At 41.4% G+C, this 25,372-nt stretch overlaps 1 pseudogene; it reads right to left on the minus strand.

Moving 5' to 3' along the window:
- Window positions 1–9,763: 9,763 nt before the first annotated feature.
- Window positions 9,764–15,617, minus strand: LOC149749938 (small ribosomal subunit protein uS8 pseudogene; annotated as a pseudogene).
- Window positions 15,618–25,372: the final 9,755 nt, after the last annotated feature.

A 25,372-nucleotide genomic window follows, 5' to 3' on the forward strand; every position in this document is an offset into this window, starting at 1 on the left:
TCTCTATTTGTAGATGACATGATATATTTTATATAGAAGACCTAAAGACTGCACTAAAAATTGTTAGAACTAATAAAAGAATTCGGCAAAGCTGCAGGTTACAAAATCAAATTACAAAAATCTGTTGGGTTTCTATACAGTAACAACAAACTATCAGAAAGAGAAATTAGGGGAAAAAATTCCATTTTAATTGCATCAAAATAATAAAATATCTAAAAACATATTTAACAAAGGAGGTAAAGACCTGTACATGGAAAATATACAACACTGATGAAAGAAGACACAAATAACCGTTCATGGATTGGAAGAATTAAATTGTTAAAATGTCCACACTACCCAAAGCAATCTATGGATTCAATGAAATCCCTACCAAAATTCCAAAGGGATTTTTAACAGAAACAGAACAAACAATCCTAAAATTTGTATGGAACCACAAAGACCCTCAATAGCTGAAGTAACCTTGAGAAAGAACATAGCAGGAGGCATAATGCTTCCTGATTTCCAACTACATTACAAAGGTATAGCAATCAAAACAGTATGGTATTGGCATAAAAAACAGACACATAGATCAATGAAACAGAAAAGAGAGCCCAGAAATAAACTCATATGTACGTGGTCAATTAATTTACAACAAAGGAGCTAAGAATATATAAGGCAGGGGGAGTAAAGGAGAGTCTCTTCAAGAAATTATACTGGGAATACTGGACAGTCACATGCAAAAGAATGAAACTGGATCACTATCTTACACTGCACACAAACATCAACTCAAAATGGATTGAAGACTTAACAGAAGATATGAAATCATAAAGCTCCTAGAAGAAAACTCCTTGACATTGGTCTTGGCAATGATTTTTTTGGATTTGACATGAAAAACAAAGGAAAAACCAAAAATAAACAAGTGGGATTACATCAAACTAAAAAGTTTCTGCACAGCAAAGGAAACCATCAACAAAATGAAGAGGCAGTCTATGGCCTATGCACTGGGAGAAAATATTTGCTAATCGTATGTCTGATGGGGGCTAACAGCCAAAATATATAAAAACTCATACAATTCAATAGCAAAAAAGCCAAAAAAACAAAAACAAAACAATCTGATTAAACTATGGGCAGAGGATCTGAATAGACATTTTTCCAAAGACGACATACAGATGGCCAATAGATACGTGAAAAGGTTCTCAACATCATTAATCATCATGGAAATACAAATCGAAACCACAATGAGATATCACCCACACCTATTAGAATGGTTATTACCAAAGTCACAAGAGAGAAAAAGTGCTGGCCAGGATATAGAGAAAAGGGAACCCTTGTGCACTGTTAGTGGAAATGTAAATTGGTGCAGCCACTATGGAAAACAGTATGGAGATTCCTCAAAAACTTAAAAATAAAACTACCATGTGATCCAACAATTCCACTTCTGTGTATTTATCCAAAGGAAACTAAATAACTGTCTCCAAGAGGTTATCTGTGTCCCCACGTTCACCACAGAATGATTCACGATAGCCAAGACATAGAAACAACTCACGTGTCCACTGATGTATGAATGGATAAAGAAAATGTGATATATATATATATATGAATTTCCTTTTTTACGGCTGAATATACATATATATATATATATACACATATATATATATAAATATACAAATATTATTCAGCCGTAAAAAAGAAGGAAATCCTGCCTTTTGTGACAACATGGATGGACCCTGAGGGCATTTTCCGAAGTGAAATGTGTCAGACAGAGAAAGACAAATACTGTGTTGTTTCATTCACATGTGGTATCTAAAAACACAAACTGCGCACAGATACAGAGAACAGATTGGTGTTTGCCTAAAGCAGGGGGTGAGGTGAAATGGGTGAAGGCAGTCAAAAGATACAAACTTACAATTATAAGATAATGTCTTGGGATGTAATATACAGCATGATAACTATAGTTAACAATACTGTATTGCATTTTGAAAGTTGCTAAGAGAGTAGTCTTAAAAGCTCTCATTGTAAGACAAAAACTGTAACCATGTGACATGACAGATGTTAATTAAATTGTGGTAAACATTTTGCGATATATACATATGTCAAATCATTATGTTTCATACCATGGACTAATACAAAATTATTTATCAATTATATCTCAGTAAAAAATTAGAAAAAACATTTTAAGAGTATTAGTAAAAGTTCTAAGTGACTTTAGATGGCCTTGGGATGGAAAAAAGACTTTCTAAGCATTACCTATAGTGAGAAAATGATAGCACTGACATAAAATTTTACAATTTCTGTATGTAGAAAACCAGAACTAAAATTAAAAAGGAAATGACAAAATAGAAAAAAATACATAGACGTGGCTGACTACCACCCTGCCCCAATGAGGAAACAGACTCAGGCTATAACAGGACACGCGCTAATGAAAAATGCCTCTCTAAGCTTTAAAAATGCTCTCTTGAATACTGGGAATCATGATAATGCATGGAAAGAGTTTAGGGCTGGCCCAGAACTTGACATTTCTAATAAAAATGGTTTTACAATATTTATTAATGCATGTGTATGTTTATGTGTGTGCATGCGTGTGTGTGTGCGTGCACGCACACGCACATGCACAAATACATCTACACAACCAACTCTCCCATTTTGCCCGGAACTGATCAGTTTGATAACTGAAGGCCCCAGGAAACTCCTCAGTCATCAAATTGGGACAGCTGGTCACCCTACTACATGCATACAGAGCAAAGGACATGGAAGAGTGTGCACCAAGGTTTTAAGAGGACTTAATTCTGGGGAGGAAGTCTTATTGATTGCTTTTATTTTCTTTGTTATGCTTAGTTGTATATTCTAATTTCTTCATAAACGTGTTGGTTTCATGATAAGGAAAAAAACATATTTATTCCAATTTGACATTAAAAAAAATTGAATAGAGCCTCTAGAACTATTAATCGCTACGGCATAGTTTCCAAAATATAGGTCAGGTCAAATGTTAGCAGTTCTTATAATATGAGAAAATCTTCCAGCCCAAAGACATGACATGTTATCAATTTACCAAAAATGTTCCCCATGCATGTTTTCTGTACTTTCACGTCTTGACAATTAGCATGGAAAATACAATATAATTGCTTTAATAAAAGGCATGCTATGCAGTTATATTAGCATGCAACGCTCTTAGTGCTGTCAGTAAAAATTGGAGATGCTCCACATTTCTATCCTGTTGAATGCACTGACATTTGTGATGTCATCAATTCAAAGACTGACTTATGTGCTAAAACTTTATCCATTACTTATGAGGACTATGGGATTAACTTGATTTTTTGATTTATTCTTAAATTGAGGGGTTTTATTTTTATTTAATTTCCTTAAGAATCGGAACTGTTCCTAACTTAAATACATACTTGGAAATGTCTTTGTTTGTTTGTTCTTTTGTAGAGAAAATGGGTGAAGGTGGGTCCCAGAACTTTTGAGGAGGGAAAAGAAAAGGGTATTTTCATTATTGTTTTAGTACCCAGGGGCTGTGAGTTACATGGAAGACAGATGTGGTCGGGGATGACAAACCATGGGGCAGCCTCTTCTTGTGACTAGGAAAAGCCTCACGATCCACGCAAAGATTCCCCAGTACCAGTGGGATCATCTTTCATTTCCTTATTTAGTGCCAGCAAGCTGTTAATGGCTTGACTCAAGTCTTTCCAGTTACGGTATTTTTGAATACTTCTGCATGAGATTTAGAATGTCTGAGTTGTTAAGAGAGAAAAAAATTTTTGGAACAGTGGAAGCACACAAGACAGCCTCTGATTTCCTAACTCTGCTTCCTAGAACTAAACTCAAAACACAGACACACATAGACAAAGACACACACACACACACACACACACACACAGCTGCTGGCCAGGACCTCATGAAAACATAGACGTAACCCTGTAACTCGGCCCTATTCAGAAACCCATGCTCTCTGGTTTAAACAGCTCACCTACATTACCGGAATCCACTGAGTCATAATTCCAGATACATTTGAAATCCCATCTTAGGAATCTGGCACCATTTTGAATCAGGCCCTTACACTGACTGCCTCAGCTCCCTCTACAGAGAATTGCCTGTGCTTATCACTGTTGGCCTTAATCAAGGAAACCAAATCAAGCATCTGGGATTACATTACTGCTATATCAACTGCTCTCTGGCTTTGCCCAAGACAAAGGGTCTCTTTTCAGCAATTGCAGCTAATCAAAACCAAATTGAGCCACGGGCTTTACCGCTCTCCAAAACAAAACAAAAGCCAAGCCACACCAGAAAATACTCCCCCCTTCATTGCCCCAAATGCATCTCCTGAGTTGTCCCCCGTGTTTCTCACTCCTTTCCCCAACCCCAGTCCCCTCCATATGCAAACTGAAAAAGAAGGCCACCAGATAGACTTTTTGATGGATTCATAAAAAAACTTACTTTCTATCCAGCATTACACTTTTTACAGGAGCTCTATGGGGTGTACCTGGAATACCCCTTGGAGAAGATACAGCTTTGTTTTCACAGAACTGCAGCAGCAAGTCCCCCGAGTCCTTGAAGATGCACACAGGCTGGCAGCAAGCTGAGTTCTATGCACAGCTGGGAGCGAGTCTGGAGGAAAGTAAGCAGTATGGGAACAATCGGCCTGTAAACTCTGCACCCAGAGCGCAGTGCCGGGGCTCAGGCCAACTCAAGAACCCAAGACTGCGGAACATATGAGCCAATGAGCGTGGGCAGTTGACCTCTCGTTTGAAGGGCTGTCACGAAGGCAGCTCATTAACCCACAACAGATCCCACTTCCACATTCTCTGGTTTCTAAGTGTTGGCAGCAGCGCTCATGTTCTTCTGGACCTTGTGGTGCACATCACCTCTCTTCCCTCACTCCTTCCAGTCCGTTACCCGGTCCCAACTGTTTCCTTTCTCCACGGTTAAGCAGCCATAGGCCTGGCTCCTGTAAAAGTGCCTCCCCAACCTTCCTACCTCTGTCTCCTCCTATTTTGTCTCATGCCTAGAAACAAAAATCATATTTCCTTAGTACATTTTCTTAACCTGCTCTGTCCACAGAATCTACCACTGGCTCTCCATTGATTAAATTATACACATTGTTTTGATTTAAAAAATGATTAGGGATTAAAGGGGATTTTTACAATGCATTCCTTTCCCCCATCATTGAACAACTGTCATCTCCAATTACTGATACAAACAGCAGCGCCCACCCTCCTTCTCATCCCCTATCAACCACAGCTCCCACGGGCCCTGCCTTTGAGCCCAGTGGGAGTGCATGGAGACAATGCATCAGAGCTGCTGGATTCTGAGACACAGCGAGTGTCGTGGCAGCACAGATGGAAACCCATTTTCCACTCAGACTCGAAGCAGAAAGGGACTGAACATCCCCCGCCCAAAGCTGTTTAAAACAACACACTGAGTATGTTAATTGGACGAAAAGAACCTCGTTGCCCAAAGAGAATAAAGCCTGCAAGGAGACTCCAAACACAGTTTAATCTAGGTAGAGAGAGAGAGACAGAGAGATGCAACATCAATTTAAAGAGTCTAGCCAGTATTTGCAAAATACACAGGGAAAAGCAAAACCTTCCCTAAAAATCAATTCATGAAGATTCATTAGTTAGAGACGACACTGGGAGCAGTGACATAAGACTAGCTATTTTCTGTGTTTAGTTACAGGAGCTTTGAAACAAACAAACAAAAAATCACAGCACAGCTGGTGCACAACAAATCCCTGCAGAAAGAAGATTCCAGACAAGAGTCTCTAACCCACCCAGGTTACTGCTATCGTAGGTTCACGAATGAAGAAAGAGTAAAAGATTGTCATCATAACCTACTAGATGTTCCTTTTAGCTTTGCGGGAGAGATCTGGCAAAACATACAGGTAATTGTATGTAGCTCTCATTTCTGAGCATGGAGTTCAGCCATTCTCAGTAAATCCTTCTGTTGGATTTGTAAGACACCTGCTCCCCTCCTAGAACGACTGGATACATCCTCACTGACTCTTCCTAGAGACCTCTGATTATTCAACTAGCACATTTCATTTAAAATCACAGAAATTTCTCTGAGGCCATCCCATTTATTTCTAGCTCTGTATATAGAGATAGCACTAGTTACGTATATCTGCATATTTCTTAGTGTTTAAACATATTGATGTAATTTGGTCCCGTATCCCAAGTAAAAGGCTCTACCAGATACTATGAGGACACACAGTACACACAGTACATTATTCTTACCCCAAATGGGCTAACAATCTAGTAAGATGAAAGAAACGAGAAGTCAGGAGTTAGATAACCATGAAGCAATTAAGAAATAACTCAGTCCTCGTGAAACTGCTATGGCAATCAGAGGAAGAAACCCCGCTGGGACTGGGTATTCTTCTGCTGTTTTTCCCTCCATGCAGGAAGTTGCAATAATTTTCCTACTGAGTCTTGCTGGATGTTTTGGGTGCAGCCCCTTCACCTACCCCCCCAAAAATGGAAGTTTAGGTGTCGGGCCTGAGCTGTGGTGTTCCATCCCCCAAACCTGGGAAGGGTGTTGGGGAAAAGGTCACTTGACCACTAGAGACCCAAGAACCAGCATCTCTGAGAGGAATTTAAGTCAGAAACCTGTAGAACATCCGATCAGAAATTCAAAGAGGCTGGAATTAAAGAGAAGAGATGGAAAGAAATTATAGGTAGGAGGGCGACCCCTGGCTAGAAGCCAAGGAAGGCAGGGTAAGTGAAACCAGAGGATGGGCACAGAGTCTGGGAACATTCCCCAAGTCAAAGAAAACAGTTGCAGTAGCTTTTATTAAAAGGAATTGCACCCATGGATTTTAGTGGGTTGAGTCATCAAAGGGCTTATTGAATGCAGACGCCACTTCCCACCAGGTGTGACTCCTTCCATCAGGAGCTTTCCTACAACAGCTACCCAGGGCCGACCCTAATGTTCCCTAGAACATTTCTGAGGTGGAAGAAGAGTTCCTGTACCTACGTCTCTGACCCAGACACTTCCTAGTGGCTGATTTTAATGCTGTTGGATGCCCACAACCTCTTCCAGCACACACTCAGGGATGTGAGGTGGAGAAGGGAGTCTTGGGTCTTGGTGATCTAGAGAAGCATTAATAGAATGCACAAAGGTGTGAAGACCTTGAAGATAGCATCTCTTGTTACCTCAGAGACCCAAAAGTTGTGTTCTTCCAGCAGCTGCCTTGAGCAGAACGTACATTGTATCTGGAGGCCAGCCCAGACTCACAACCCACTCCCCCTTACCCCTTCTCCCCAGGGCCCAGCACTAGTTATAAAACTCCTTATATGTATATGGTAATAGCTTCCTTAATACTGACCAGCTGTTAGGGTAATAGTGGTGCCAGGGATGGCAGGGGACCAGCAGGAGGGGAATGATGATGGATGCCAAAGGGAGGGCTCTGGCCAGCGAGCCACAGTGAGTCATTACAACTGAATTCTGTCGTGAACACAAAGAGCATGTGTCTTTTTGAGTAAGAGGTGCTACTCTGGAGTTCTCACTGGAGTACCAACTGATGCAGTCCATATGGCTGATGGTCTGTGTTCAGTAGGCAGATGGAACCAGAAGGTCTAGGACAGTGGGCTGTTTGGTCTGACAACAAAATCACCTGTGAAGTTAAGACTACAGCTCATTGGGCCTCATCCTTGATCTACTGAATCAGACTAGGGGTGGAGCCTGGGCACACAGACATTTTTTCAAACTCCACAAGTGATTCTGGGGGCATAGCCAGGGTGGTGAACTACTATCCTTGAACAATGCTTTACAACATTGGGATACAAAATGAGGACTGAATTCTGATATTATGTGGTCAGCTAAACTGGGAGATATTTGGGGCCAGGTAACCTGTGGGGATGTTATATGCTTAGGTCATCTGTGGAATCAGAAGGCCTTCTTGACAAACAGGGTGACAGCTCTTGATCCAGTGAAGAGTGTACCTTCAGTATGGGGCTAACAGGCAAGGACTTCAAATTCTGTTTGAGATTATTTCCCTTTAGGTGGTACAGGGGAAAGAAGACATTTTAGTCTGTGCTCAAGCCTTTCCCCAAGAATATTATTTTGATTCTCTTTCTTGGATGAGAAGTGAAAGTTATAGTGGGCATGTTTAAAGTTAGATATTGATGGTGTTTTTAAAATATATCACTCAGAGAGAATCTTCTCGTCAGCTTGAGCTAGCCAGGTACATCTCTTATCCCTAAGTATTTAATTCACTAAGTTAAATATGGTGGCCCCCAACAGGATTTGAATCACTGCTCTTCTGATTGGACTTGACTGAGTAGATAGGCCCATGGCTTGTACACACTTGCTATCAGAACAAGAGCCACCAGTGGAAACAAAGCTCAACTCTGATAACAGTGGGAGGTGAGGGACTTCCCTGGTGGTCCAGTGGGTAAGACTCCACGCTCCCAATGCAGGGGGCCCGGGTGCGATCCCTGGTCGGGGAACTAGATCCCGCATGTATGCCACAACTAAGAGTCCGCATGCCGCAACTTAGAGATCCCACGTGCCACAACGAAGATCCAACACAGCCTAAATAAATAAATATTTAAAAAACAATGGGGGGAAGGGCAGGAGGCACAGTGGAACACACTGTAAGAAAGCAGGGCTCTTTGAAAAGTGGGACGACTGCAGGAAACATGTCAGTTAAGAGTCACCTTCTTCTGGAGGATAGCCCCATAGGGAAAGCAAGGAAAAAATGTAATCCCAACACAAGTCAAGCCAGGGTACAAGGAGATTATTAACCTTTGCTAGCCATATATTCTCCCCCCCCCATGAAAATATCCTCCTTGTGAGCTTGGGTAGAAGAAGAGCTCGTAGATAGTTTATTGTTGCCACCACATCCTTCTTTAGCACGCAGGTCACATTTCATTTTAAAGTCCCTGGTGTTAATTGCTCAATTTGATCAAGACGAGAAGGGGTTCCAACGGTCCAAATTCTTCTAATTAACTCAGTCAGTCAATCCATGGACCTGTCCACTAGTTGGCCGCATAATGTAATGTCATGGCAGATACAAGGCCACTCAAAGTTTGGTTGGATTGCATTTAATGTTTTGAATGGGCCCAGGGGTCAGCTGGGGTATTGCCATGGCACAGGCACAGTACATGGGCTCAGCCGCCCCAGGTTGCTATGTAGAACAATCCTTCCTCCATATTCTTTTGCACCCTCCAAATTTCATGACTGCCTCTTCAGTTCAGGGAGGGGCCATGATACCTGTGCCATCACTTGGTTAGAGCGATAGCATCCCAAAGTTTGGGGGCCAAAGGACTCCCTGTGAGGACACTTGGGAGCCCTGATATCTGTTGACTAAGTACATTAGTCAGACTCCTCCAGAGAACAGAACCACTAGGATGTACTGAGTGTGTGTGTGTAGATAGGTAGTGTGTACAAGAGGGAGAGTGAGAGAGGAGAGAGAGTGAGAGGGGCTTCCCTGGTGGTGCAGTGGTTAAGAATCTGCCTGCCAATGCAGGGAACATGGGTTTGAGCCCTGGTCCGGGAAGATCCCACATGCCGCGGAGCAACTAAGCCCATGCGCCCCAACTACTGAGCCTGTGCTCTAGAGCCCACGAGCCACAGCTACTGAAGCCCACGTGACTAGAGTCCATGCTCTGCAACAAGAGAAGCCACCACAGCGAGAAACCTGCGCACCGCAACGAAGAGTAGCCCCCGCTCTCCGCAACTAGAGAAAGACTGCATGCAGCAACGAAGACCCAATACAGACAAAAAATAAATAAATAAATTTATTAAAAAAGAGAGTGAGAGAGAGAAGAGAGATGTACTTTATGGAATTGGCTCACACAATTATGGAGGCTGGCAAGACCAAAATCTGAAGGGTGGACTCGCACTCTGGAGACCCAAGGAAGAGTTGGTGTTGCAGTTCAAGTCCAAAGGCTGTCTGCTGGCAGAATTTCCTCTTGCTCGGGGGAAGTCAATCTTTTGTTCTATTCAGGCCTTCAACTGATTAGGTGAGGCCCACCCACATTGTGGAGGGCAACCTGCTTTACTCAAAGTCCATCCATTTAAATGTTACTCTCATGCAAAACACCCTCACAGACACACCCAGAGTAGCGTTTGACCAAATATCTGGGCACTACAGCCCAGCCAAGTGGACACATAAAATTAACCATCACAGCGTCGAGTGGGCACCCTCATCAGCCTAGAAGACTGTCCCTCCTCAAGCATCAGAGAGTACCAGGCACAGGCAGTCAGTAACAGGGGTGTCCTTCTTTCCCACGTTGTAGAGGGGTGGCTAAAAGAACTAGATAGACCCCCCCAATCCATCAGAACACCACCTGGCCAGAATGGTATTCATCCCCTCTGGAAGTCACAGTGTTAGAAAGAACGAGAGAGACTCATAGTGCCATCTGAAGAAGGTCCTTGTTGCCAGCGCACGTTTGCACAGGGTCCTGAATGAGGACGGAGGGACACGTCACGACCTCAGTAAGGAGGAGCGAATTGTCGGCTGTACGAGGGTGAGGCCAGGAGTGGACTGACACGGCTCAAACCCCACTCTGCTTAGATATTTGCCTTCTCAGTGCTTTGAAGGCTGTACCCCAGGCTTTTGTTTACCATTGGTTTTCCCAGAAATGAAAATCCCGCTAGAAAAACTTAGTAACATTGTGGATTATGTCCACCTTTAGGAGTCTCACAGGAGCGCACAACGAACGGGAGACAGTCTATCTTGTAGAAGAATTTGGCAAAAGAAGACTCTTGTGACTCAATTCAGGGCAGTTAAGGTTACCACTGTCCCTCTACTGAAAAGCAATCCACACGCAAAGCCAGTAAAATCAACAGCAGAGCAGAGAAGAAGCCATTGTTACCGCTGTGGAGTGAACCCCTTTAAGGGGTCTTGTCACACCCTGCAGGCTTGGAAGTTCTGAGTTCCAGGTTTGCTTCCACTGAGCAAACCAAACCAGCAATCTATAGACTTCCATGACATGAACTAAATCAGACCAAGACTAAGAGAAATGAGCTCAGTGACGCTGTAACAGATCCCCCATCTCCTCTCTCCCTGATGGCTTGCAAACTCCTGAGGGCAGGGTCTTGGCTTTGCTCTCCGCTGTGTCCCCAGAATCTGGCACATCACAACCCCTGCTCGGTAAACTTCTGTGGACTGACTGATTTGCCGATTAAATACAGTTCAAGGGCTTCCCTGGTGGCGCAGTGGTTGAGAGTCCGCCTGCCGATGCAGGGGACATGGGTTCGTTGACAGGTAAATACGGCAGGGTGGGTAGCACCCAAACTATTCATTCACAACAGCCCTTTCCCTTCCTAGCAGAGAGACAGAAGTTCCTGGAAGGGTCTACCAGGCTGCTTAATCTGCCTGGATTTTAACTCTTTGAGGGCAGAGACTGTATCTTGTCCCCAGAACCTATCCTATTGCCTGACACATACAAAGTGTGCTCAGATGATGGCTATCAAATGTTTATGTTCAATTTTTTCTTGCCCTGCAAGGAGACTGGAGCATGGGGGGATTTCAGGAAGCCTGTGGTAACAGAAATCTGGTAAAGTGAGCAAAGCTGACTACACTGGAAAATCAGAAAGAATTAAGAGGATTAACAGTTGGTATTGACAAAGAGGCAACACTTGAAGAGAACTAGAATATTGAGCAGGTGGAGGTGATAAGAAGACCAGAGTAAAGAAAGATAACCAGACCTCGAGCGAGTACTTACACTGCCGGGATATAGAATAGGTTCTGATTTATATAAAAAGATGGAGAGCAAGAGGTTGGGTCTTAAGGAGATTCAAAGAACATGGAAAGTAGGGTTCCCAATTCTAAAGAGCTTACACATTATACTTTGTGTGTGTGTCTGTGTGTGTGTGTGTGTCCACTGAGGCATTTTATGTGCACAGATGTATTACATCCCTAGAAAAAGAATCCCAGGATTTTCCCTCCTGTGTGTTTTCATATTGCTTCATGGTCCATGATGCCAGCTGAGGTTGGCAGTACAATGAAATCAAACTGACGTGAAGGGAGCAGGTTATTCTACCATTTTTCCAGATCTTTGAATTGCACATCAAATCTGGGGTTGATCACTCCACACCAGCTTAGCCTGCCTGTGAGGTTCACAACAATTTTCCCAGCTCTGTGATCAATGATTTCAAACTCGCCAACGTAACCATATGCTTCACCATCACAGTTAGAAACTGCATGATGACTTCGGAGGATGGCCTAATGAGAACCTGGGGTTTGCCTCTCTTTTCAGCATCGTTGATGCTCTTGAGAGCATCCGCCAGGACCTTCATGGGCACCATGACAGCAACACGGAAAGATGGCGGAAAGCGACACTTTTTCATTAACGATAACCTGGACCAAGTGTCATAGCAAGAAATAATAATTTAATAATCAGGGATTATTATCAGCTTAAATAATACCTATATTATGAATATTATAATTTTATATACAAATATATGTTATATATATTATACACTTACAACGATATTTCTCTTTCATAAACTAAGTCATAGGTTAAAACCCCACAAGTAAAAAACAGTGTCCTACTGTAGAGCACAGGGAACTATATTCAATATCCCATAAGCCATAATGGAAAAGAATATGAAAAAGAATGTGTGTGCATATATATATGTATATATATAACTGAATCACTTTGCTGTACAGCAGAAATTAACATGACATTGCAAATCAACTACACTTCAATAAAGTTAAAAAATAAAAATTCAAACTTAAAAAAACCCCACAAGTATATTTAAAATTTGCATTTGTCATCTTGAAACAGAAACTGACGCGTTTAGTACTTTCCAATGAATAAGCCCTACAATCACCGTTTTGTATACTGAAAACTCTCCAGCTCCTCTCAAAAGCCACTCATCACATTACAACTAACTATAAAGTGGATCCAAAATTAATGCCTGTACTTTCATTCTTGTAGGGGCAATGAATCTTGACGATTGGGGGGACATGAATGCTTTGACAGTATGGATCTTTCTCCCAAGTTTATGTATTTCACTGTAGATGGTTTTTGTTCACATAGACCAACCATTTAAAAGATGTGTAATTGTGTTTTCCATGCAAAAATTAATGTGTACTTCCGGAAATAAAAATTGAACTAAATTAAAATTGACAAATAAAGAAAAATAAAATTTGAACTCTGCTCACATTTCAACAAACAGCTGAATTTTGTTTTGCCTTGAATAAGATGAAATTATAATGAGGCCTTGGTTACAGTGATGTCCATGTCGGGGTAAAGTTTGACATCTATTCAATTTTGACTTTTCTTTCTGATGGCCGTAACTGCTGAAAAGTCCAATACACAAAATTCTGATGAGGTGTTCAATAAAATCAGAATTCTATAGTTCATTGTGAAACAGGCCTGGGGCCCTTTGCTGCAGTGTTGCAATGCTTGCACCTGGACAAATGTCTCCTCGAGCTACAACACACAAGTAAGCTATAAGGGACTAAAAATAACTGTGTGCGTGCACAGTTGGGGCAAATTCTGGCCAAAAGATACAAAAAGACCAAAACAAGCCCAACTGCCACTTCTGAAGAGCTGGGAGCAAAAACAAGGTGTCGGGAGCAAAAGCAGGGTACTGCGCACGCCCCCTGCACTCAACACCACAAAGTGGTGGGCAAAACACCTAAGCCACCCTTCCGGCCCGACCCCTGGGCCCATCCCTACCCTCACCCCATATAGGGAACCAGCCTGCCTCCCTCAGCAAGGGAACCTGTTACTGGTTCTCACTACCCCCTGCTGCAGCAGGGGCCCTAATAAAGCCTTGCCTGAATTTCTTGTCTGGCCTCCGATCAACTTCTATTGATTAAGGAGGCCAAGAACCCTGATTGGTAACAACTGTGTTAGAAGAGCCCAGGCTTATGTCAAGATTCCCTGGAAACCCCAATTCTTTAAATTTAACTAATGCCCCATCATTTCCTTTGTCTATGAGGTGACCTTAGGAAAATCTGCAACCCTGATACTGTCCTCAAAGATAAGAATTTTTTGAAAAGGAGACAAGTCATAAGCAGAGACCTTAGGGCTTATGCTGTTAGGAGCCTCCAACCTTCTCATCCCCTCACTCTCTAGTCTTCTCTTTCACAACCCCTCAATCCTATTTGCTTCCATACTTGAGTCCTTGCCTATTCCCACCCATCAACAACCTTCTCCAGAGTTCAACCAACTCTGTGTCCCTATGCAACAGCCAAGGAGGACCTCAAGCCCACTGCTGCCAGAGAGAAGGACGGCAACCCAAGTGTGGTCTGAACCATTTCCCGCCAGAAGCACCGTTAACACCGTGATTGGGTTTTGTAACAGGCGGTTCCCTTATGAAGCCATTATGAGCAAACCAGGTGGGCTGGCCTTTGGGCTAATCCCATTTGTTCCTGTCAAAAAATACGTTCCAAGTTCCACACAACCCATAAACACTGGCTTTGGTAGCACCGTGTGTTCAGAGCCCAGGCGCTGCTTTCAGAGGGAGTCACATTTGTACTAGACACGAGTTGCACCCTCTTTAGTTTTACTAGAACAGGGCCGAGATCCAGGTTTATTTTATTCCTGTGGGAATAAATATATGACTGAAGCCTATCCATGGCCCAAGTGTCAGATACAGAAGTTAACATGAAAAGAAATAAAAATGGAAGGTAAAATCTTCTAACCATCTGTTTTTTTTCCACTGCCAGGCAGATTTCTATTTTCTTAACATTTTGTTCTAAGAGCAGAGTGGAGAGCCGCCATTTTCACTGTGCTATCCTACAGAGCCTTCTTGGGCCAACTAAGCTAACAGGGAAGCTGAAAGCATCATGGGTTGTCTCAGATTAGAGAGCTAACCTTTCTCCTGACTGCCATCTTCCCAATTTGGTAAAAGTCGAGCCTTACTGGGCTACATCTCAACAGATTCCTAATTAGCTTTGGCCTTGTGTCCTTAGAGGCTAAGATCTCTGTAGAACATTAAGTTGGACATGGAGAGAATGTCCTTGGAAGTGTACACACTCAGACAGAACGTAACTCCCCGTGCATTTTCAGGTCCTAAATCGCTTCACTCGTATCTCCACTCTTAGCTGTTAGTTAATGAGAATGAAGCCGCTGTTTTAAATCTGCTGGATAATGTATGACTAATTGAAGACATACAGGTTTGTCTTGCCTTTCACACTATTATAATCTCGTGGTCCTGCCAAACGCACAAATCTTCATCACAGCAAGCTCTCTGTGTTTGTGGTGGCAAACCTCCAAAACAGTGTTGTTTGGCAAAAACAGGAGTGTTTTTAGCAACAAAATCCAAGACAATTGTGTGCTAAAACGTGAACCCAGTATAGCGAGGGCCAATTAACTGAGCATCTGTTACATCTGGGCCCAAGCTATTAACCTCAATCTTGATCATCTTCACGTGTAAAACAAAGGAATTCCAGGTCTAGGCGTACTTTACTTTTTTTTTTTTTTTTCACATAAATCAGAGATCCAAATTTGTTTGCAAATGTTCTCTGGACGTTTGAAGCCCTTTGGATAATTCAGTGGAGTTTTCTGTTTGCTTCTGTTTTAGTTTCTTGTGAAATTTGTTCTTTAAAGGTCTACTTAAATGTTTAGGTTTATATGCCTAATATAAGAAATCATCTGTCACATGGCATGATTTTGAATGAAACTAAAAGAAACTCCAAGTCAAAGTGACTTAATAAAGAGTGTTTAGGACTCACGTACCTGAAAAGTCGAGGAGTGAGGAAGACATCAGGCGCGGTGGAATTAGAACTTTAGCTCCGTTTATCTGTGCTTTCAGTTTCCTACTCCAGGATGGCTGCCAGCAACTGGGGTTACGTACCACCTCTTTCCTAACCTGGAGGAGAAAGCGCCTCACCTCGCATCTCTCGTTCTATAAACCTGAACGAATCGTAGTAGCTATTAGAATGCCAGGCATTGATTGGTTTATGCCTGGGGCACGAGCTTCATCTCCCCCACCAATCACATGGCCAGAAAGAGGCACAGGCTGTTTGGCTTACGCCAGTCAGAGCCTCGCCATAGAGTTCCTGCTGGGTTCAGCCCACCTGAACCACCTGGATACTCTGCAATGGGGTGGGGGCGGGGGGCTGTGGTTCACCTAGAAATGGGAGAGGTGATGGATGCTACAAAAGCAACTATTGAATGCCAACGGCACCATTTTCTTCAAAAAAAAAAAAAAAAAGAAAAAGAAACAAACTGCTTTTTCTTTTTCGAATTGTCATGAGACTACAGATATTGTTTAGAAGCAGCATTTAATTTTTTTTTAGAGTCGAAAGAGAAAGATAGAAATAGGACCGTATTTATCTACACAAAAGAACAATTTCATCAATATTATCACGGTTAGGAATCCAAGCGTTCCGGAATCTGAGTCCTTTGATTTAAATTGTGTCTCCGTCACTTACTAGCTGCATGGTATTGGGTAAGTCAATTGGCATCTGTGTCTCGGTAAATGAGGATAGTGCCTACATGATCAGCACTAAATGAAAGCACACATGCAAATAAATCTTGTAGCAATAATAAGTGCGCCATGATGTCACCCATCCTTCACAATGTGGCTTCTATGGGCAGGGACCTCGCCTGCCTTATTCACTGCTGTAACCCCAGTGGCTGGCATATAATAGGTGTCCGATAAATACTTGTGGGAAGAATGAATGAATCTCCTTTCCTCCATCTCTAACTCTCAACATAAGAGTAAAGAAGAGGAAAGAGTTAAGCAAATTAGAGGCCAGTACAGCTGGAGCCAGTTCTTGGTTGACGGCCAGCACGAAAATCCAGGAGGAACAGGGTTTGGAGTTGTAGATCCACTTTGACTGCGGTTGGAAAAGTGCAGCTGACAGGGTCTGGAAGAGAAGAGAGAAGTGTTTGCTAAATCCCACAGCACGGGCATTTTTTCTTTCTTTCTTTCTTTTTAAGCCTGAGAAGCAAAGGATGAAACTGTATCATCTGGTTCAGTAACATAATCTTAAAATAAAATGAAAAAATCGGGGAGTTTCTCTGTGGGAAAAGAGAACAAGAGGATTCAAAGGAAAAAGACAATAGAGAATTTAATCCAAAACATCTAAAAGCAAGTCTTTTTTTCAGGGATTTTCAGATATTGTCTACAGAAAGAGAAAAAAAATTGAAAGAGAGAGAAGAATAAAACTGTGAAGATGTTTCAAACATGAGGACTCACATGAATCTTTAAAAAATACCTACAAGAATTCCTTATTCGTGCAGACAAACATGCTCAATTTTGATCCTCCCCCTTCCCCTGTCCCCCAAATCTTTATCAGCTGGGCTTCTACCAAGATGTGGCAGAATATGGACTACACATGGGCCCTGCTCAGTGAGAAGAAACAAAACTAAGCTAAACTCTGCTCCCAACACAAAGTAAGTGAATATTCACTTTGGAATATTCAGAGAAACAATATAAAACAGAAGTCGTGTGGAAGACATAACAAATGCACCATTTCACATCTTTGTTTTAAATACACTGTTTAGTTTAGAATAGCTTTAGATTTACAGAAAGCTTACCAAAAAAAAAAAAAAAAAAGTACAGGTAGTTTCCATATATACCCTGTGCCCAGTATCCCCTGTTAAGATCTAACATGAATATGTTCATTAGTCATAACTAATGAACCAATATTGACACATTGTTATTAACTGAAGCTCATACCTTATTCAGATGTCTTTAGTTTTTACCTAGTGCTTTGCTCCAGGATTCCATCCAGGGTCTCACATCACAGTTAGTCATCATGTCTCCTTAGGATCCATTAAACCGTGACAGTTTTAGACTTTGCTTCTTTTGGGTGACCTGGACACTTTGGAGAAATTCTGTAAAGTGTCCCTCAATTTGGGTTTGTCTGATGTTTTTCTTTTGCTTCGACTGGGATTATAGTTTGGGGGAGGTAAAGTGCCATTCTCACTACGTCATATCAAGGGTACATTATCAACATGAATTACCACTGATGATGTTAATCTTCTGTACTTTTACCCCCTTTCCATACTGTATCTTTGGAAGAAAGTCACTGCACACAGTGTAGGGAGTTGTGCTCTACCTCCTCAAGGGGGCAGTATCCACATACATTTTTTAAAAATTCTAATGTATAGGAATTTGTCTCTTCTCCCCACTTATCTGTATATTCAGTCATTTATATTAGTATGGACTTGCATTAGTCTACTAGGGCTGCCATAACAAAATACCATAGACTGGGTGGCTTCAATAATAGAAATTAATTTTCTTGCTGTTCTGGAGGCTGGAACTCTAAGATCTAGGTAATAGGAGGGTTGGTTCCTGATGAGACCTCTCTCCTCAGTTTACAGATGGCTACCTTCTCACCATATCCTCACTGTGCACATACCAAGAGAGAAGGATTTCTGGTGTCTCTTCCTCTTAAAAGGGCACTAGTCCTTCGGGACTAGGACCCCACCCTTATGACCTCATTTAGCCTTATTTACTTCCTTAAAGGCCCTATTTCCAAATATAGTATCACTGGGGGTTAGGGCTTCAGCAAATAATTTTGGGGGGGAGGATACAATTCAGCCCATAACAGGGCTCAGAATTATTTATTTTAGACTTTGGGTTATAATCCAATACTATATTATTTATTTTGCTCTTCAAGTAGCCTGTGGGAGCTCTTTCAGCTGACTCTTGTGTCCCCTTGACATATCCCATCAGTTTGGTTTTTGAGCACTTCCTTATTTTCTGTGCTACAAGATACCCCAGGTTAATCTTGTATATTACGTGCTCCAGCCTTAGAATCAGCTGTTTCTCCAAAGGCCCTGAATTCCTTCTATTGGACAATGGTATTAGAAACCCAGATCTGGTTCCTGGGTTTGCTTGCTGCTATTGAGTGCTGTTGCCTCTAGGCCCTCTCGGCAACAGCAGTTCTTTTAGTGCTTTTTATGTTGACTTTTCAGAGTCTGATATAGTGTCTTGTCCCAAACCTAAAAAGGAGAAATAGGTTGATAGAAAAGGTAAGTTCTTGGGAATCAGACAGAAATCCTGTGATTTATCATCAGGTTTCACCACTTACCAGACAAGTAACCTCTTGCAAGTTACTTAACCCCATAAAGTTTAGGTTTCCTTATTTTTAAAATGGAATATTTAAAAATATGTTAAAAGAGATTATGTACATAAAGGGCAAAGCAAACCATAAAGCTCATGATCAATAAATATTAGTAACCCCTTATCATATCATGGGCCACCTATTATGTCTGCAATTTGGACTTTTGAGCAAGAGATAATTGCACAAAAACTACTTTGGTAAATAGTTTTCTCCACATGCAAAATCCAATGCAAGAATAAGTTAACTTATTTATGAAGATTCTGTCCTGTATTTCAGACTAGCTATTGGACAACTCTAAATGGGTATATAGATATTACTTCAAATTTGAAATATTTTAAGCTAAATTCTTTTCCCTAAACTGAGTCCCACGTTGGAATTTTTTTTTTTTTTTGGCTGTGCCACGTGGCTGGTGGGATCTTAGTTGCCCAACTAGGGATTCAACCTGCCCCCATGGCAGTGAAAGCTCCAAGTCCTAACCACTGGACTGCCAGGGAATTCTCCGAACATTAGATTTTTACATTTCTAAAGGGAGTAGTACCATAGTTCATCCTAATTATCCAGATTCAAGCTCTGATAATACCAGACTAGATATTTCAGACTAACCCTCCTGCTAAGTATAATTTTAAAATATTGACAAAGGAGACAGAGAAAGAAAAATACTATATTGCTTATATGTGGAATCTAAAAAAAAAAAAAAAGGTACAAATGAATCTATTTACAAAACAGAAATAGAGTCACAGATATACAAAACAAACTTATGGTTACCAAGGGGGAAAGAGAGGGGCATAAACTGGTAGATTGGGATTGATATATACACACTACTATATATAAAATAGATAACTAATAAGAACCTACTGTATAGCATAGGGAACTCTATTCAATACTCTGTAACGACCTATATGGGAATAGGTTCGCTTTGCTGTACAGCAGAAACTAACTCAACATTCAATAAAAATTAATTAAAAATTTTTTTAAATAAAATAAAATAAAATATTGACAAAGTACTTTTTCAATAGTCTTAAAGACATAGGAGCATTTATAAGCCATTAAGGAATTGTCAAGCCAGTGTCCAATAGAAAAAGGAAATTCAGAGAGGGTAGCCAATATCTGGAGCCATTTTTCCCTAGAAGAATTTTCTATTCCTCTAATGAAATGGAATACTGAGAGGCTGGGGTGGATAGGACTTAACGGGACGAAGGGAACAAAAATCATAATCCATGGTCTTGCAAAGAGGTTGTTCAATGGCAAATACTCCATATTTAGTGTTGAGACTCTAAAAGTCTATACTCTAAGGAGGAATTGGAAATAGATTGGCCCTCCCAGGGACTGAAGCTCAGCTTCAAGTCATCTCAATCTCTGGAAATTGATTAAAATGAGTGAGTGGTATGACTGCTCATAGTCGCCTGCCAAAAATAAGCGTTAAATTCTATTTGAATGAAGAGGACATCATTGCAGGGCTCAAGTTACTTGTGTAGCTTTTCATATATGATACCCTGGCATTTAATTTTTTTCATATGTTCTTATTTGAAAGGCACCAAGTAAACAAGATAATGTGATCAAAACACAAGAGAAACAACAGATGATATAAATAAACCCCTCCCCCATAATTCACATAATGAAGTTAACAGACACAATCTTTAAAATAACTCCAAAACTGTTTAATAAAACAAAACCCAAGATTGAGATCTTTGACAGAGAACTGGAAACTATAAAAATAAAATAACCTATGGCAATTCTTTAACTTAAGGATACACTAACCAAATTTTAGAATTTGATGGACCAATTTAGTAGCAGATTAGTCACAATTACAGAGCTAATCAGTGAACTGGTAGATAAATCACAAGAAAAATATTAAGATGAAACATGTAGAACAAAACAGATGGAAAATATCAACATAAAATAACAATAGAGGCTCTACTGTGAGAAGGTCAAACATACACTAATTGGAGTCTCGAAAGAAGATGACAGAGACAGTGGGAAAGAAGGAATACTTGAAGAGATAATAACTGAGGATTTTTTTACAGATGAAAGATATTAACCCACAGGTTCAAGAAGTTCTATACCTCATGAAGTATAAATAAAAAAAAAAATCACAACTACACATGTTAAAAGCACTAAAACAAAAACGTTTCACTACCCATCCCCACTGCATTGCACCATCCTAATTCTGACCTTTATTTTTTCACAAGTAGACTAATATATTTATGTAACTACTATTCTCTATTTCTCCCTCATTTACAAAGCTGTCAAATTAATGTTCCTCAAACATAATTTCTTATCCAGAAAATACTCAGAATTATTTGGTAACCTCTCTACAACCTGATATTGCCCAAAGGAGTGTTAATTGAGAAGGATCAGCTAAGACAGCAGGACCCAAGGTCCCCAGTGAAGGGCAGGCACATGTGGATAAGTGAAAGGAAAGATTACATAATTCCATGAGTAATCCATAAGCAATCAGAAGTGTAAGTAATAATAATGACTAACACTCATAATGCTTTTCATATGGACCCTCATAGGTTGATGTATTTTAACTCATTTAGTCCTCACAACTCCATATGATATACTCTTAGTATCTTCATTTTACAGTTGGGGAAACAGAGATGGTAAGTAACTTGCCCATGGTCACACAGCTAAGCGACAAAGCTGAGCTATGGACCCATATATCTGGCTCCAGAACCCATGTTCTTAATACCTACTGTCTCTGCACGTATGAGCAGCAATGGTTTCTAAACAGAATCATAGTAGGACTGAGCTGACAGCAAGGATTAGAGTTCAGTAGAGAAATGTTGACAGTGTTTAGAGCTCATCTCTCACCTCCCAAGAGTGAGATTCACGTGAATGAGATCACACTGTGACTAAGGGCTAGACAGCAATCTTAACATCACTATAAAAAGAATTAAGTTTTAGAGCCCTTCTCTCCCTGGGATTACCATTATTTCCATGATTTGGTATGAAAATATGTAGTGGCACAGGTTTTTCAGGGATTTCATAGGAAGTCACTCTAACATCTACATTGAACAAGTCCTCCTCGCAAACCAGTTGAAAAATGGCTAAGCTTAATCCATTTGGTTTAGTTTTCTCCCTCCAGAAATGCTACTTGGCATCTTTCTTTTTCTTTTATGAGAGTGTTTTAACTTTCATCTGCTGGTTTTAATTTAACTTGTCATATTTCTAGTTTTTTGTGCGTGTGCCCAGAGGCCTCTGGGAAAAGGACACATTTTTTAATAAGTCGAAACAATAAAAACCAGAAAGGTCAACTTAAGTCAATTAGTCACGTTTCAAGCAATCTAAGTAGAAGACAAGAAATTCACTTCCAGCCTTCAAATTGTTCTCTCAAAGACTGCTAACCCTAAAGACGCAGACGTAGGGAATGGACTTGAGGACACGGGGAGGGGAAGGGTAAGCTGGGAAGAAGTGAGAGAGTGGCATGGACATATATACACAACCAAATGTAAAATAGATAGCTAGTGGGAAGCAGCCGCATAGCACAGGAAGATCAGCTCGGTGCTTTTTGACCACCTAGAGGAGTGGGATAGGGAGGGTGGGAGGGAGATGCAAGAGGGAGAGGATATGGGGATATATGTTTATGTATAGCTGATTCACTTTGTTATAAAGCAGAAACTAACACACCATTGTAAAGCAATTATACTCCAATAAAGATGTTAAAAAAAAAAAAGAAGGCTGCTAACCCTGGAAACAGACTACGGCATTCCTGCACAGAGAGAATTAAAGTGATCAAGGTCATGGGTACAGATAACTTAACTGTCATGGTAAGCAGGAAGCCTTTGAATGTAAGTTACACAGATGACAAAATGCATGGATACCATAGGAGGCGTATGGCATTCTATAGGGGCTCTAAATGTCCTAACTTGGTTCCATGTCTTAGCACAGATGAATTCTGCTAAGATTGAACTTTTCTAAGTCAGGGGCCCCAAGGGACCCCAAGCCATAGGGTCCCTTGTTTTCCAGATCGGTGTGAGCAGAGTAACAACCTCATCTTTTTTTAAAGTTGCATCATTAATAGTCCATTTTATTCTTTGGTTGATCACGTGGCCATGTTCTTCGGAGGTAAGTGCTCTCCTAAAATCTTCCCCACACCCATTCTTCTCTAACCACCCCCTGTTAGTTTTGCTCCTGGCACTTACCCACTTAATTATATTCTTATCAGGTTGCCATCTCCTCACTGCATCATAAGCTCCAGGAAGGGAAGAACTGTATCTCTTAAATTCACAAGCGTATCTCCAGGGCTGGCACAGTACCTAAGACATAGTTGGCGCTCATATTTGTTGATGGGATAAAAAGAAGGAATAAACAAATAACAAAGTTAGGTAGGCCAGTGAGATTGCGTGGAATAGAGTCCTTGCACGAGTGACATGGAAATCTGATTTGACTAATAGCTAGCTGGGAAAATATGAAATACTGTTTTTATGGGCAAATTCTTTCCTACCCCCCCTCCTCCCTTCTTTCCTTCCTTCTCTCCTTATTTTCTCTCTTCTTTTTCCCTGATTTGCAAAGCTACCACAAGGAAATAAAGATGGTGATAAACATGAGAGAGACCAACTCAAATTTGGGAACTTTGTAATGAAAAGGTCATCTAAATGGTGAGACTACATCATTTTTTCACAAGAAAATCTCACACGCTTTAATAGGGTCACAGACACTAGAGGGCAGTCCTAGACACCCTCTTAGCATCTTCCCACCGTGGAATAAACACAGCAACCTAGTTTGGGGTTTAAAACACACTCAGAGGGCTTCCTTGGTGGAGCAGTGGTTAAGAATCCGCCTGGCGGTGCAGGAAACACGGGTTCGAGCCCTGGTCCAGGAAGATCCCACATGCCGCGGAGCAACTAAGCCCATGTGTCACAACTACTGAGCCTGCGCTGTAGAGCCCGTGCTCCGCAACAAGAGAAGCCACTGCAATGAGAAGCCCGCACACCGCAACGAAGAGTAGCCCCCGCTCGCCGCAACTAGAGAAAGCCCAGGCGCAGCAACAAGGACCCAACAAAGCCAAAAATAAATAAATAAAATTTTTTAAAAAAAGAAAACACACTCAGATCACCAATCAGATGCTCCAGTCTTCATCTCCTCCCATAAGTGGAGGACTCCTCTGTGACTCCCTCACCTATTTGTAGGAGACCTTTGTGTCTCGCCAGAGTCCTTCAGCATCCTCTAAGGGCTGAATGAAGAGTTTGGCTGCTTCAGAAGGCCACAGCTGCTGTCTCCCCCTGGAACCCACAACTATTTACCCTTGTCCTGGGTCCACAGAGATGCCTGCAGGATTGTGTTCACAAAAGCCTCTGCTTTCAAGTCCTGGTGCAATGGGGTCAGTGTTTGTGTCCAGCCCGCCCCGCTCCTCCCCCATGCATGTTGAAATCCCAACCCCCAATGTGATAGTATTGGGAGGTGGGACCTTTGGGAGGTCATGAGGGTGGAGCCCCATGATGGAATTAGTGCCTTACAAAAGGAACCCCAGAGGACTTTCTCACCCCCTTTCTGCCATGTGAGAATACAATGAGAAGTAAGCCGCCCAGTCTATGGTATTTAGTTAACGGCTGCCTGAATGAATTAAGACGCCTGGCACATGCACAGGTGGGGAGAATACCTCACTCCTCATTTTAAGTGACTCTCTTTCCGCAGCACCAGAGTGTTGAGGCCCTGCACCCTAACACCTTATTGAAATTTAACAATAATAAAGCCCCTCGAATATATTCCCACAGCCTCCTAGGCACTGACTGGACTCAAACATAAGCCTTTGGAGAACTGCACTTCCCAACTGCCAGACTCCACATTTACAACTAAGATGTTGTGAGCTTTTTCCCATGGAAGTTCGCTTTAGTCACTGTGGCCAACCCATCAGACGTGTGTAGGTTTTTCAAGATTCTGGAGTGAACTGGCCCTAATTAAAATCTGTCAATCAAGGTCTTGCGTATAAGCTCAGCTGCCTGGGGTCTTTGACTCTCAGGAAGATTTATCCCCGGATGTCCAGGTTCTGGAAGAACATCATTGGCCTCAGTTACCTTCCTTTTTTAGAGAAAGAATTGTTTTATTTATTTTTATTTTTGTTTAAAGCAGAGTTGTTTTTAAAAGGCTCATTCTAAAAAGAGATCTAGTCAGAGTCTGGTGGGAATTTTCCTTCAGCTGAACCAACTGCTGGCTGTGCTTGAACGTCTGCCAGCACGGGGGCCACTGCTGCAGCACTTTTAACTTAAAAGTGGCTAATAAAATCACGAAGGGAAATCATAAAAGAGAATGACAAACAAAATTATCAAAAAGAAAAAAAAAAGATTTTACTATAATGAGATTCATCCTCCAGGGACCAGAAAGAGAAAATTTGCAGACATAAGCTTATGCTAGCAGAGACACTTGACAGATTTAAAAGTTGTTTGCCCAAAGTAAGTTTAATTG

Source organism: Delphinapterus leucas, chromosome 2, assembly GCF_059928025.1.
Source record: "Delphinapterus leucas isolate spDelLeu-1000000601 "Yukka" chromosome 2, BTC_Dleu_Yukka2, whole genome shotgun sequence".
NCBI classification, from domain to species: domain Eukaryota; kingdom Metazoa; phylum Chordata; class Mammalia; order Artiodactyla; family Monodontidae; genus Delphinapterus; species Delphinapterus leucas.